Source organism: Sabethes cyaneus, chromosome 2 (genome assembly GCF_943734655.1).
Source record: "Sabethes cyaneus chromosome 2, idSabCyanKW18_F2, whole genome shotgun sequence".
NCBI lineage: Eukaryota > Metazoa > Arthropoda > Insecta > Diptera > Culicidae > Sabethes > Sabethes cyaneus.
The window spans coordinates 72,003,322-72,017,452 of NC_071354.1; the positions used below are offsets into that span (position 1 = coordinate 72,003,322).

The 14,131-nt window shown below is 39.4% G+C and overlaps 1 protein-coding gene across 10 annotated transcripts in view; it reads right to left on the bottom strand.

Annotated features, from left to right (window-relative positions):
• LOC128737176 (uncharacterized) overlaps positions 1-14,131 on the bottom strand; it is a 696,232-nt gene that overhangs the window by 559,344 nt on the left and 122,757 nt on the right. The window lies entirely within an intron of this gene.

A 14,131-nucleotide genomic window follows, 5' to 3' on the forward strand; every position in this document is an offset into this window, starting at 1 on the left:
GGTGTCTGATAGTACCGTATCTTTTAAGGTGCTGAGCATTTTTCCCTACTCGTTAAAAAAAAGTCTCCATGTCCGGAATGACCCCATCTTCTTACAAAAAGTGGACGAGCTCATCAAGCTCTTTCATGACAGCTTTACGTCAAGACATATCTCGGTGAGCTGGCGGAAAGTTAGTGTTCATACCCAAGGCAGGTACAAAAGGTAAAATCATGTCTTCAGACTAATTAGTCTGACGTCAATGCTTATATAATATTTCGTAATAAGTTCTTAAAGAACTGCCCTTTGTATGGTTATTGATTGCTATAGCTGCACAGTTGTTATAGAGTAGTTGAGGTGACTGCAATATAACTAATACAAGTCATATATAGGTTATTTTAACAAAATGTGGCAGAAATGTGGGTGTTACATGAGTACTTGGTGCGCGATAAATCAACGGAAAGGGCAATTCATCGTTTAGTGATGCTGATCGAAAAGTCACTCAAACACCCAGAGATAACTCTCAGCTGTGCTTTTCTCGATATTGAAGGCGCTTTTGACCACACGTCCCTTACTTCAATTGATATGGCTCTTCTTACCAAGGAAACCGATAGACGCAAATGCGCTGAATAAGAGTAGCATTTCCACTAGGTGTGTAGCCCGCTGTTTTCCAAGCAGAATTGTATACAATATACAGTACAATATGTGCCAAAATATGTCTAAAATGCAAGTATAGATATGCGAAAATCGGTATCTTTACGGACAGCCAGACTGGACTACTAACTCTCAAGTTCACCAAATATGCATCCAAATTTGAGCAGCACAACTTTATGGGAACTTTCCTGCCAGAATAAAGTTTCATTTTTCTGGGTTTCTTAACACTGCAGAATCGAGCGTAATGAGCTTGCTGACAGTCTAGCAAGACAAGGATCAGTTCAACAGTTTACTATCCCCAAACCATTTCTGGGTAGCGCCATATCCGTGGAATCAAAACTTTTTGATATAATCGTGAGTGGGGTGATGCCCCAGATAACACAAAATCGTAATAGAAAGTTATAATTGTATAATAATTAGAGTATATCAAACCGAAGTAAACAATAAGTTGTTTTCCAGTCATGGGTGTCTTCATATACAATTCATGACTGTGAATTATAAAACAGTATAAACGAGTGCAATATTTGATTATATCTTAATCATATAGTCAGGAGTATTTAGTTGCGGGTTATAAAAACTACGCAAAATAGAATTACAAATAGTTGTCAAAATTTTTGCACGTATATCGCCTCCACTTTGGTACATATATGTTCTTATATGGCGTGAAATAAAACTTTTTCGTTCAGATATGATGTCGTATTTCTCAGTTGCAATCGAGATATACAAACCAAATGGTTTACTAGGACTGCTCTGCACAAAGAATTATATACCTAGATACAGCTCAGCGCAGTTTCACGAACGAAATTGGCATAAAGAAGTGTTACAAAATTTTATCGCTTAAAAATTTGTTTTTTACTTACCGAATTGATTGCACTAAGTTGCGCAGAGTCGACCATGATACTAGATTTGCTAGATACTAAGCTCACATTCAACTCGCCCCGCGAAGCAATTATTTCAAAAGTTTTGCGTCAGCTAGGATTTATCTTGAAAATTGGACGGGACTTCGTTGATCCCCACCGCCTTAAATCATTATATTTCGCCCTTGTTCGATCGCTGTTTGAAAACTGTAGCTTGGTATGGTAACCTCAACAACTAACGTGGCACGAAATCGAAATTACCACTTTAGATCAGTGACAGCTAGCTCATTCACGCCTACTTTGCAAATTTATCAGCAAACACGAACTTATACTTGCCTGACACATCGCCACGCCCTGTTGCAGTGTAAATTTTTTGACCGGGAAGTACCTAGGGTGGAAATCCATTTCCACGTAGGCTTCGTCGTCCATCAAAATTCATCCGATGAACTTCGTCAAAACTTGCTCATACAGACGCCTAGCACGCTCCTTGGCTACCAAATTCTGCTTCAAGTGCCGAATCGAATGTTTACTGGCACTGTAAGACCTATAGGCTATAGGCTATAGCCTTCTCGAGCGAGGATATTCCGCGTAGTTTGTTAGTTTTCATCGTAGTACCTTGTAGCTCTATCCCGGATAGTCATGCGAGGATTGGATTTAACGCACCTCAATATCTTCCCCCTTTCGGTCCCTAGTTTTGGTTTTCTTCACAGTTCTTTGCCACCTTTCCACACCTAGGCTCTACTTATGACCCTTCAGAACGCTACATACTGTTGATTGTTACAGCAATCAATTTTTTTCATGTAAAAATACATTCCTAAAGAAAAGAACCCAAATTCATCTGGTTGTTCAATCTAGCATTTCATTGACACCGCACTAAAAAGTGAGTTAGTCCAACAAACTCAAATCATTCGAACTATGGATGAAGCTAACTCCATCTCATCATTTCTTTCATGCTTAGTGAAAGATTATAACTGTTCCTTCCCGTTCAAATCTGTCATCACCACTGTGGTTAATCAGGTGATTATCTTCATACCGTAAGCCGGTTCCGATCGAACTATTATCGGTGCCGAGAGAAATGGTCTGTCTGTGCATAATTTCATTACTTTATTTGGTTCGATCCCATACCAATCGAAGATGGTGTGTGCGCACTGACTCCGGTAGACAAATTAGCCGCGATCCCGTTCTTCGAACGGCGCGGCTGTGAACCGAAGGAGAGCGTGCAAAGCAACCACGGATGGATAGCTTAGCAAACCGGCAGCTTTCGCACTAACAGATTGTGACAACCGAACCGGATTGACTCGTTGCGGTAGTGGCGAGATGATCCCGCCAGACAGAGCGCTGGAAAAGGCGATCGAAAAAGGGGGATGGAATTTGTTTATTGTGACGTATCGAGGTTAATTAGCGGGGTATTGAAAAAATCAAAACACATTGTTTGGTTTTAATGATGCTGTACAATGATGCCGGCACAGCAAGCCCCAACTCATGGGTCATGAGTGGCTCCCAACATCCGGGACTCCCAGTCCAGACATATCTATCGATCGGATATTGGCAGGACTTCATCAATCAAACTCTACGCTTTCCGCTTATTGCTACCTCTAGGAGCTTCTCCCTCAGCGGGTGGTTTTCACCACGGCTGAGATTTGCGTAAACGTAAATCCGTACTTAAGCGCAGGTAAATTTATTAATTGCATTACAAGTGTATATGAAAATTATACATACTTCTACCCTTCACGCGTATGCATTCTTAGTTAACACCATGCAATCCTAAAAGTGTAACACAGGCACTTGTAAATAGGAGGCATAGCTCAGTCAGAATCGATAAATCGCATAACTAGCATGTTGAAATGTTGATGTTGATATACCTGAACAGCTGCGTGAATGGTGTTGGACTTTCAACATGCACATAATGCCGATGGAAGCTGTGAATGCTGTCGCTTACGACTGTCTACATGACAGGTGTTAAATGCAGAATAGTTAAATACATGAGTAGTGGTATAGTACCTACTGATTTAGCAAAATACGGGTTACTGTAAAAGCAAAATTGCTTGGATCAAACGGGCGCAGCCATACATAAATTTGTTGTTATAATTTAAAATAGCTATGAAGAAGCTGGGAATTTATACAAATTTGAATCTCTGTCTTTCTTTAAACAACACGACCGCATGCTACTGCATTCTATCAGCAGAAGATGACTCCCCTGTAATAATCGAAAAAAGCAGGCAGCGCTTTTCAATTAGACGGTTTGATTATTTGAATTTTCATTTCGCTTTTAGACATTTTTTCATCATTCATCACCGTAACCAACGTTAGGATAGATAATAGCACGAGCTAAATAATGGTATGGTGAAAGCATTCCTTTCATCACTTTTACCTTCATTCAAGCGGGAAAAAATCTTTATTTTTAATGCTACAAAGGCACGCGATCGCCTGCCACCCATTGCCACGAACAAACAATAGTAAAGCCAAATTTGCTTAAAAACTTTCCGATTGCAACCCTTATCCGTTCTACTGAGCTGATACCACCCTCTAATTCAACAACAGCCCAATATTTTCGTAAACGACTTTCCGTGACGGTAACTGTCATCCTGTTTTCAGTCCAACCTCGGAAGCGATACACTCATTGGACTGTGACAAACGTGACCTTTAAGGTTGGTTTGCTTGCCAAGAAGGCACATATTTTCCGCAGTGAAACCTTCGCTTCACAAGTTCACCCTAAGCCAACACCGATTCGATAGAGTTTCCTTGATCAGTGACGCGGTAAATCCGCTTACCGAATCGCTATGGGTAATGCTAAGTGAAGGTATTTATGTACATTCGTCAAACAATCAACCGGCAGGACCGACATTTTTAGTGCAGAGTCTTTCCTCTTCATCCTACCATCCTTCCAACCATCGGTTCTCGAAGCTGGCAGATGGCAAAACCTTCGCGGGGGGAAGCTGTCAAGAGCCAAAATTGGATTAACCACCCGTGGCCGACCGAGGCCGTCTGCCGAACCGATTTCATGAAGGCGAGTGAAGTAAAATCGGTTCGTAAGAGGTGTTGTTGCGAAATTGGTCGATCCGTAATCGTGACCAAAAGCAGCAGATAGCATAATGTTCATAATGTTTGATTTCTTGCCTTCATCTTCCAATTACAATTCATAATGGTTTAGCTTTTATTCGGCTATATTACTAGCTGAATGCGCGATCTTGCTCGGGATATTAGTCAGAGTTTATGTGCTGAATGATAGAGGATATGTCTGCCTATAAACGCATAACAGTCCCATATGACTTTTCACCATTTTTGAGATAAACCTGGGAACCATCTTTAAATTACCAATTCTTTCAATATTTCGAACAAAAAAGCTATGTTTGTTCCCAAAATGTTGAAAAAAATATTAAACCATGTCAGTCCCATATTGCAAATAAACGCATAACAGTCACAGTAGTGAAAATATATGCATAAGCATTTGATTTTGGAAATTCCTGAACCAATTTGACTGCAACAACTACCAAACGAAAGATTTGATGGCCTCCAAGAACACTATTGAAGAAAGTTTGGAGCGGATAGACGGTTCCGAAGCTATAGTCGGAACAAGTTCCGGAATATCTGGAACTTGAACCACCTTGAATCCCAATAATTCCATTATACGACACCTCTAAGTACTCGAATTTGCAAAACTAGACCATTGGTAGTTGTATAAAGTGTTCAAGACGTCATTGACCATATCTAACCACATATCCGGAAATGCTCCGGATACCCCTACGGGGATCAGTTTCTGAATAGAACTAAAATACAACATGTGACATCTCTAAGTACGCGAAAGTGCAAAACTAGCTCAGAATAGTTCATTTGTCGTCATATAATATGTCCAGGATCACATTGGTCACACTCGGACACGTTCTGGGAGTGTTCCTGACACAGGAAAGTGACCAGTTTCTGAGTTGAACAAAACCCCTTATGCGACCCCACGATAACAATTTACAAATAAAAGCAGAAAATGCTAGGAACTAGAAGTTTATCTTCAGAGTTATCCTTACTCCCGTAAAATTTCAAATAGTTCAGTACAGACATTTGAAACAGATGAATTAAACGGGCACGTGAATTATCAAAATAACAACGACACGTGGTCTTGAAAATACTCCACCGGCAGTCACCGGCTCATCGGCAACGCAAGGATCAAGGCATGCTGTGAGTGTGACTGTTATGCGTTTATTCTTGCTTATTCAAGCACAAATAAACGCATATCAGTAACTTCGGTAGTTTTTATAAGTTTTGGAACAAATTGTAGGTCACTTGTGAACAAATTGCTTGTAAAAGTATTCTATAATGTACATTCAAGTAATATTATGATGATTTGGACGATTTGTTTCCAAAATTTACTCAATAATAAAGAAAAAATGTAGCGGTTTCAAATGCGTTTTTCGTCGCTGCAAGTTTTTGCATATGTGACTGTCTTCCATTTATGGGCAGATGTGCTGAATGGCAGTGCAAAACTGAATGTCAAATATCATTGTGAGTTTGAAAATTATGAGTCTATTACATGAATGCTATGCTGTCGAATGACGAACACTGGTAATAATGGAGTGTAAACAAAAGACTAATAACGGTTGGGTACGAACAAAGGAAACACACACGGTCTTTGCCCGGCTCGATTGTAGGGGTGAATGCTGTCCTTACTTGATATCGCTCATTCGGACTTAAAATTAGGGAATAGCCTCTAGTTTTGTCTAGTAGATGAGTTGGATCAAACCCGAAACCGGTTAGCGTAAAAGGTACTTTTAATGTTTTGTAAGACATGTAGGGGAATTGTGTATAACGTGCCCCCCCTGGCCAATGTGCCCCCCTTCGGTTTTCGCTAAACAAGCGAAATCAAAATGCAAAACCACCCAGAAACCATAGTATTTGATGGAACTAGCCTACTATGCAAGTATGACAGTTGTCACATGCTGTAAAAACGAAACAAAAATAAATTTGTTTTTGAGCAGCTCCCGATGTAACTTTTGGCGTCATTTCCATAAGCTATTTTCTAGTCAAAATCTGTAAATAACCGGTTGTTGCGATTCGATTGCGTAAAGTGAACTTCAAAAAGACATGCCTGTCAAAAATAACGGTATGAAACGCTTGGTTTGCTTTAGCATTTAATATTTTTTCAAATAAGTAAAAGCAGGCCAATATGCCCCACTTGCGGTGGTGCAATTTGCCCCCCTTGCAAATGTGGCTATAAACATAGGTAAACAGATCTAAGTTGAAGCCAATTGCCATTATTTAATTCAATTAGTATTGTAGAGCAACCGCGGTGGGAATAATTTATTACCAACGTCCAAATTCTAGGTAATTCAACTACCCGGTACAAAACGGCACAGCTGCAGTATAATGTGCCCCTGCAGAAAAGAAAAAGTGCACCAGAAACCGAAACTAGGCCGAAACTAGGTTTATTTTACATAAAATAACGATATTTTGCAAAACAAAGGAAATAGGTTTACTTTCTACACAATAGAGTTGGTCTGTCACTGGTAGAAACACTCAAATTACCGCATTGGGCATATTATACCGCAGGTGGGGCATTTTACCCCGCGCAGACGAGAAACACAACATTTAGGTGCTTTCATTAAATAATTCCTAGCATGTTTATTCCACAATACTAAATGAAATAAACAATTGCAATTGGTTGTCAGCTTAAATTCCAACATATACACGTAGTTGTAACGTTAATTTGGGGAAGTATAACGGAGATATATCCATTTATTCTTAGGGGGCACATTATACACATTTCCCCTACGTTATTGGGAAAATCTTGAAACTTGTCGTCAAACGAAAACGTTCCTGTTTTCCTTTTCTTATTTTTCTGTTCCATTTTCCCATTCCTCTTTCTCATTCTGTCCCACCTTCCTTTCTTTATCCCGTTTTCCCGTTTTCCACTCTTTTTCTCGTTTTTCTATCGGATTGCTTTTTCTCTCTTGCTATTCTGCATTTTCATGGGGGTTAAAGACAAATTTCCTCAAAACTCGAGAACTAATCAAGCAAATGGAACCAAATTTGGCATGTGAAAGTTTCAGAAGGCAGGATTTTTTTCTATGATGTACTGAGACCCTTTCTAAGAGGGGGGCTCTCATCCAAATGAAATGCAAATTTACTCAGAACTCGAGATCTAATCAAGCAAATGGAACCAAATTTGGCATGTGGTGGTTTCAGAAGGCAAGAATTTCTTCTATGATGAATTGAGACCCCTCCCATCTTTAAGATGGGGGCTCTCATACAAATAATATACAAATTTTCTCATAACTCGAGAACTAATCAAGCAAAAGGAACCACATTTGGCGCGTGACGGTTTTTGGAGGTAAGATTTATTTCTATATTGTACTGAGACCCCTTCTTCTTCTAAGAGGGGGGGCTCCCATACAAATGAAACATAAACTTCCTCATAACTCGAGAAATAATCAAGCAAATGGGGTTCCATTGTAGGCATTTGGCATGTAGGTATTTTATGATGGTTTGAGGATAAGGACTCTCATACAAATAAAACAGAAATTTTTGCGTGTGAGCCATATTTTCTGCTATGAAACAAGCGGTAAGCTGTGAAAGTAAACTAGTAAAATCTTCTCGGAGCAAAAGACAGTGAATCGATGCCGCTAACTTACGTGCCTGTTGCCATTCATGTCAAAAGAGAAGGACATTCGTATGGCACGTCATTTTTGCGATGAATGTGCTTTGACTTTAATGTTATTTGTAATCAATGGCCCTTTTAAAGGCCACAAGCGAGTTAAATTAAGATTATTGATGTCATGTCAAACTACGCATAATCCTATTCAATAAAATAATCTGTGGATTGGTCATTCATACTATTTCATCCTTTATGATGCACACCAGTGATTTAAAAAAATTATATGTCTTATTGGTTGCGGGCCTCGTACTTATGAACCCCCGTCCACGTATTTTCAAAGCGGCCATTGCATTCAATAAAGAATTGAATTTGAATATTTCGCTCTTGTATTTTAAAAATTCAAATAAATAATGGCATTAACATTAAATATAAATATGCCAGAAATGCAGTTTACATTAGTCCTTGATCTAATGATCTCATACAGTCCTACGTCAACCTTTCGTACAACCTTTAGGGCTGTATATCTTGGAGTTTTTTCCTCCTTTTCTTGCTCGTTTTTCCAGCAGGCAGAAACCGCTGTTTCCTTTTTCTCTTCTTCCCCTGTTACATCATTCACCTTTTTCATTCCTGATTTTCGTCAAGTTTTTGTCTTTTATGTTCCATTTTTCGTCTTTTCTCTATGTTTATTCTTAATTTTCAGGCTCGTTTTACCACTTTTCCAGTCTGGCATTTTGTATTCTATCCCGTTAACCCCTTTTCTATTTTTTTTTGTTTTCATCTATTCCGGTCTTCTTCATGTTCCAGCTTTTCCTTCTTTTCTGTCACATTCCCTTTTTCATTTCATCCCATTTGTCTTCTGTTTCAATTTTTTCACCCCAATTTTCTTTTTCTGTTTTCGGTTCTCAATTTTCTGCCTCCCACATTTTCTCCTTTACTTTTCCTCCTTTCCTAATTAAGTTTTTTCTCTTTTGTTCCGTTTTTTCTCCCTTTCTGTCCAGTTTGTCGTCGTTTGCTTTCTCGTTTTCTATATCGTTTTGCATTCTATTCTTTCATTTGTCTTCTTTTCCTTAACTTTTTTACCCAGTCTCTTCTTTTTTCGCTTCGTTTTCCCTTTCTCTTCTTTCCACATTTTTCTCGTATTACGTCATGTTTTGCCTTCTTCTGTGTTACTGTGTTTTTTTTTTTTCGATTATCTTTTTTTCATGCCAGTTTTTCTGCTTTTACCCTCTCGTGGTTTTCTCGTTTTCTATCCTGTTTACCCAGTTTTTATCACGTTTCCCTACGTTCTCATTACCGTTTTGACGTAGGACTACGTCTTACCGCAGGGTGTCATTCCAGAATTTGTATTCTAGTTACCATCTCTAAAATATAAAAGATTTTGAACGCTAGTAGCTCTGCCAATTATCAATGGATTATGATGGTTTGAATACCGATCGACTCATAATACATGCAGCGATTATGTGAATTTTATTATAAGTTTTATTTTCAATCACTAAATAAGCGTGTAGGGCGCTATATCTCTGCATATTAGCGTTGATAAGAGGACATGCTTATCAACTTAGGGACTATATTAGCTCGTTTTATTGTGCCTGACTTTTATTTTCTGGTGGATTACAAGCCACCGTGAGTCTTGCATGCGTATAGTATTTTTCGATATAAATTAACAAATCATGGTTGTTTATGTAGTACCATTACATTATATTAAATTTATTAAATTTACAAAAAAGGTGTATTTGTGATCTTAATTTTCGTAATTACTGACTACAAGAAACTAGTTTCAAATAAATAGTTTCAAATAAATAGTGTATGGAAATTTAGCATCGTTTGTTTTTGTGCCTCGTTTGTTGCATTATTCCACACCGAAACCGCGCGTAGTTTTCGACAAATTACATTTCAATTAAATTGGATCTTTATCTAGCTCCCCCTTCTACTAACAACAATTCCTTTCCCGAAATGCTTGTGAAGATGCAGAGGATTCCCTGGTCTTTAGTAGCAAAAAGTATTGGACTAACATTCCTTTCCATCCCACCAGGACCTGCATTCGGACGAGGCCGGCGTCGGTATTGATCAGCATGCAGGGACCTGATAAGGTTGCAAAGCAAAGCAAAGCCTAGATTTTACATTTAGTTATTGAACTTGACCTTCTCTTTTTATACGACAGACTTCGCAGCCAGCTGTTAGAGTACAGGACAATTGCAGGACCAGTTACAATGATTCTATTGACTTTAACAGCCTCTCCCAGCCGAGATTCGAACATACGACGACTGGCTTATTAGGCCAGTGTCATACCTCGAAGCCAACCGGGAGGATAAGGTTGCACAATGAGGAATAGTGTGTTGTCCCAAGCATGCCTTTTCCAGCCATCATTTTGCAATTTTCATCGATCCTGGTTAGTAACGGAGTAGCAGCACACGGGCGGTATCCTAGGCTTATGCTTATGCTTATTTTTATTTTCAATCACTAAATAGTCACTAAATGATCACTTTGCTTTACAGGTAGAGAGGACAGTTAAATACACCATCTGTTTATTGTGATTTCCATTTACAAAAAAGTGACAAAATCCGATCATCCCAACAGGTCAAAGATTCTTTGCGTTGTTTAAACCTATACCAATTTGGTATCTGTGCTTGGGAAGTACGCCCGAAAGAGTGATGATGTCTCCTCATCCCAAGAATTTTTTCGTATGGCGGTTAAACCTAGACCAAATTGCTGCCTGCGTTGGAAAAATGCACCAGAAAAGTGACAAAATCTCCTTATCTCAACGTTGAAGTTTCTTAACGACAATTAAACCTAGGTCAATTTGATATCTGTATTGGAGAAGTTGGTACCGTACGACTGAATGGGATTCTATATGTTAATAACTTTTTCATTTCATTGGAAGAGTAATGAAAATAGAATGTATTTTGTTATGGCAAGGATCTGCCTTTGAGAAAAAGAGATCGAATTTGTAAAATGTCGTCATCGAGGAAAAGGGTTGGCAAATAAAAACAAATATTAAATCAATAATGTTTTCTCGTTGCTCAATATTGAAAACTGAGATTTCTCGTCCTGAAGTACTGATTGATTTATCAATTTTCTTGAGTACAATTTCCATATTTTAAGTTTTCATACAAATAATTTGAATAAGCTATCTCTTAACAATATGAAAACCAATTTTGCGTGGTCCTACGTTAACATGGCGGTAATGTCTTAACAGACTGTTTGCTCGCACAGCGTACTGTTTGGTTCATGGCTTTTGAAATAGGCAAATATTCAAAGAAACTTGAACTTGAAATTAAACTTAAAGTAGGAATTGCAATTGGATATCGATTGTATTTAGAATTACTTTGTACTTTGTATTTAGAATTGTACTTGAAATACGACTTGAATTTGGACTTCAAATTAAGCTTAAGTTAGATTTGAAACTAAACTATTCGACTAATAAATATAACGAATAACAGTAGTTTAGTCAAAGGTTCACCATGATTCACCAGGTTCACTGCGGTCCACAGAAGTTGAGTTCGAATCCGGTAATAATTGACTCCTAGTAAAATTTGGTCTGATCAGCGGATCCCCCAGCTAGGGTAAAGGGAAACAGTACACATACTGAATAAGCGTGTTGCTTCAATGACCCTTCCTTACCTAATTTTCCGCACTTTCCCCCTTCACGTCTTGTCCCACTCTGTTTGAATACTATAAACACCTTTGTTTCATTACTTTCTTCTACCGTTTTAACCGTCGATATGCAATCGTTAAAAAAATTACCGTTTAAAAGTTAATTAGACGTCTGAGGTCAAAACAAAAACACGTGGTTGGTCTATTGAAATGCGAATTAACGATACGTTGACAATCCCTGATGCTCGGATTGTCGTTTCAAATATGAACCGTAGTTCTAGAATGAATCCACATTTACAACCTACAATAATTCCAAAGGAATGTGATGATCATTAAATATTAACATCGATCCCATCTAGCGTCCGTCGGATGTGATTCCTCAAGCAAACCGATCCGTAAGCCGTAAAGGGATTACCAGCTTTTAAGTTGTAATCCACGCTACTCATTTTTTTGCCCTCACTAGAACACAACCTGTTCTAACGGACTGTGCTGCAGTTGGACAAATATTAACCTACGGAATAGCCACTCGTACGAAAGATTGCAGCGGAACATGTTGGCGGGATGAAGGTGGCACTATTGATTCCTGTTGCAATGCCCCGCTGTGTACCGTTAGGTGTTTTACATCTTAGCGGCAACAACAACGTGTCGAACACCGCTCAATGTTGGCAGGCACGTGCAAACATTGACTACACGGAATCCGTCTGCCAGCAGTCGCTGCTCTCGTTACGCTGCTTTATCTATGCTAGTGGATGCCGTGAAGGTGGCCACACCGCTCGGAAAAGAAAGACAGATCTGATGCGAGATGCGAGATAAAACCATTAAAACCCATTTGCAGAAGGGCCCAATCGGCTTGAAGCGCGTTATACTTTCCAAATGATCAAGTCACGTCGCTCGAGTCGCTCGGAATCCCACCTGAGCTTGCATAGAAAGCATAATTTGCAAACATTTAATTAACAATTAGCGTGCAGCAGGAAAACCCGCACATACACATACGGGCAACGCTATGCGGGAGCGCCGCAACCTTCCGAGCAGCCGCAGGAGGTCTATCGATCAGCGTATCGTATCTTGATTCAATCCGTTCAGCAAAAGGTTTGGAAGCAGCCGAAAGAAAGTTCCTCCCCTCCCACCGATTGCAATGATTATCGACCCCCATTGAGTGTGTAATTACCCATTATCGCTTGCCGACTAAGAAGCAATGCGGCGAATCACCAAGAAGCTTAGGAAGGAACACGCGGCGAGCCAATTCGCGTGCGGCCACTATACACGATGGCGGCTGTTTGGCTACATTCAGAGAATCGTGTACCAACAACTTGTAAACACGCTCTCGTATACGTATTATCAGAAGACCAGACCTAGCTTCAGGGGTAGGCGTAAATTTTAATGCAGCCGCACGGAGCTTATCCAGAGAAGCTCTTGTTTCGCGTAATCACAGCCTTGCGCCGTCGCGTCGGTTGCGTTGCAGCAGGTTCCGATTCCGGGCGGGTGGGTGTCAAGGGTTTAACCACTTTTTTTTTTCTTGCAAGCCACGGTTCAGCGAAGCAATGAGACTTCGTTTCCTGTATCATTTAGCATATTACCACATCGAGCAACAATGGTGGTATTGTATTCGGTAAGCTGAACCTGCGGCCGATCGCGAAGATCGATGAGCGTTTATACCCTTTTTGTAGCGAAGCCCCCTTCGGTAACCCGGCTATTGACAGGCGGATTTGCTTCCATGCACGCAACTTTGGTGCAATTTGATTTACAATCGATCGTTTCATGGTAAGTGCCGGCGGTGTAGGTACTTTTGTTCGTTATTTTGCGGCTGGTAGTCAATTTAAAAGTTAAACTACTTGTAACGCGGTACCTACTTACACTTTCACGATTTTTCTGCAAATGGACAAAGTTAAAAAATTTCCGATTTGTTACTCGAGTTCAATTGAGTGTACAAAATAACAATTACACGAAATTTAGAAAATTTGCTGTTTGAAAACAAACGACTACGACTTGATTAGGCAAAATCCATATTTCAATGCGTAACGAAAATGGTAATGTCGTTATTGAATATTGGCAGAAATTTAAAAGCAGACATTGAACAGAAATAGAAAAATGAACGCTCACAGAATGCATTCATTGATTAGTCAAAAACTTTGTTGAAAGAAGATGAATTATTCACGATGAAAAACAAAATATTTCACTTCCAATTTTTTCAAAGAATGGAAATCAATTTTAAAATTTCGGTATAACTACTAGTTACTTACTACAGCTTAGATAGATAGCAGAAAGAATATAAAAGCCAAAAAACTGGGGTCAGTCCTGGCGTAGTGGTTAGCATTCATGCCTCTCACACCGAGGACCCGGGTTCAAATCCCAACCCCGCAGAAGTCACGAATGACCCAAGCTGGTTAAAGTGACTATAACCAAAAAAAAAAAAAAAAAAGCCAAAAAAGCATGGTGCCTAATTCTGCGCGCGTTTACCTTTCAGTCA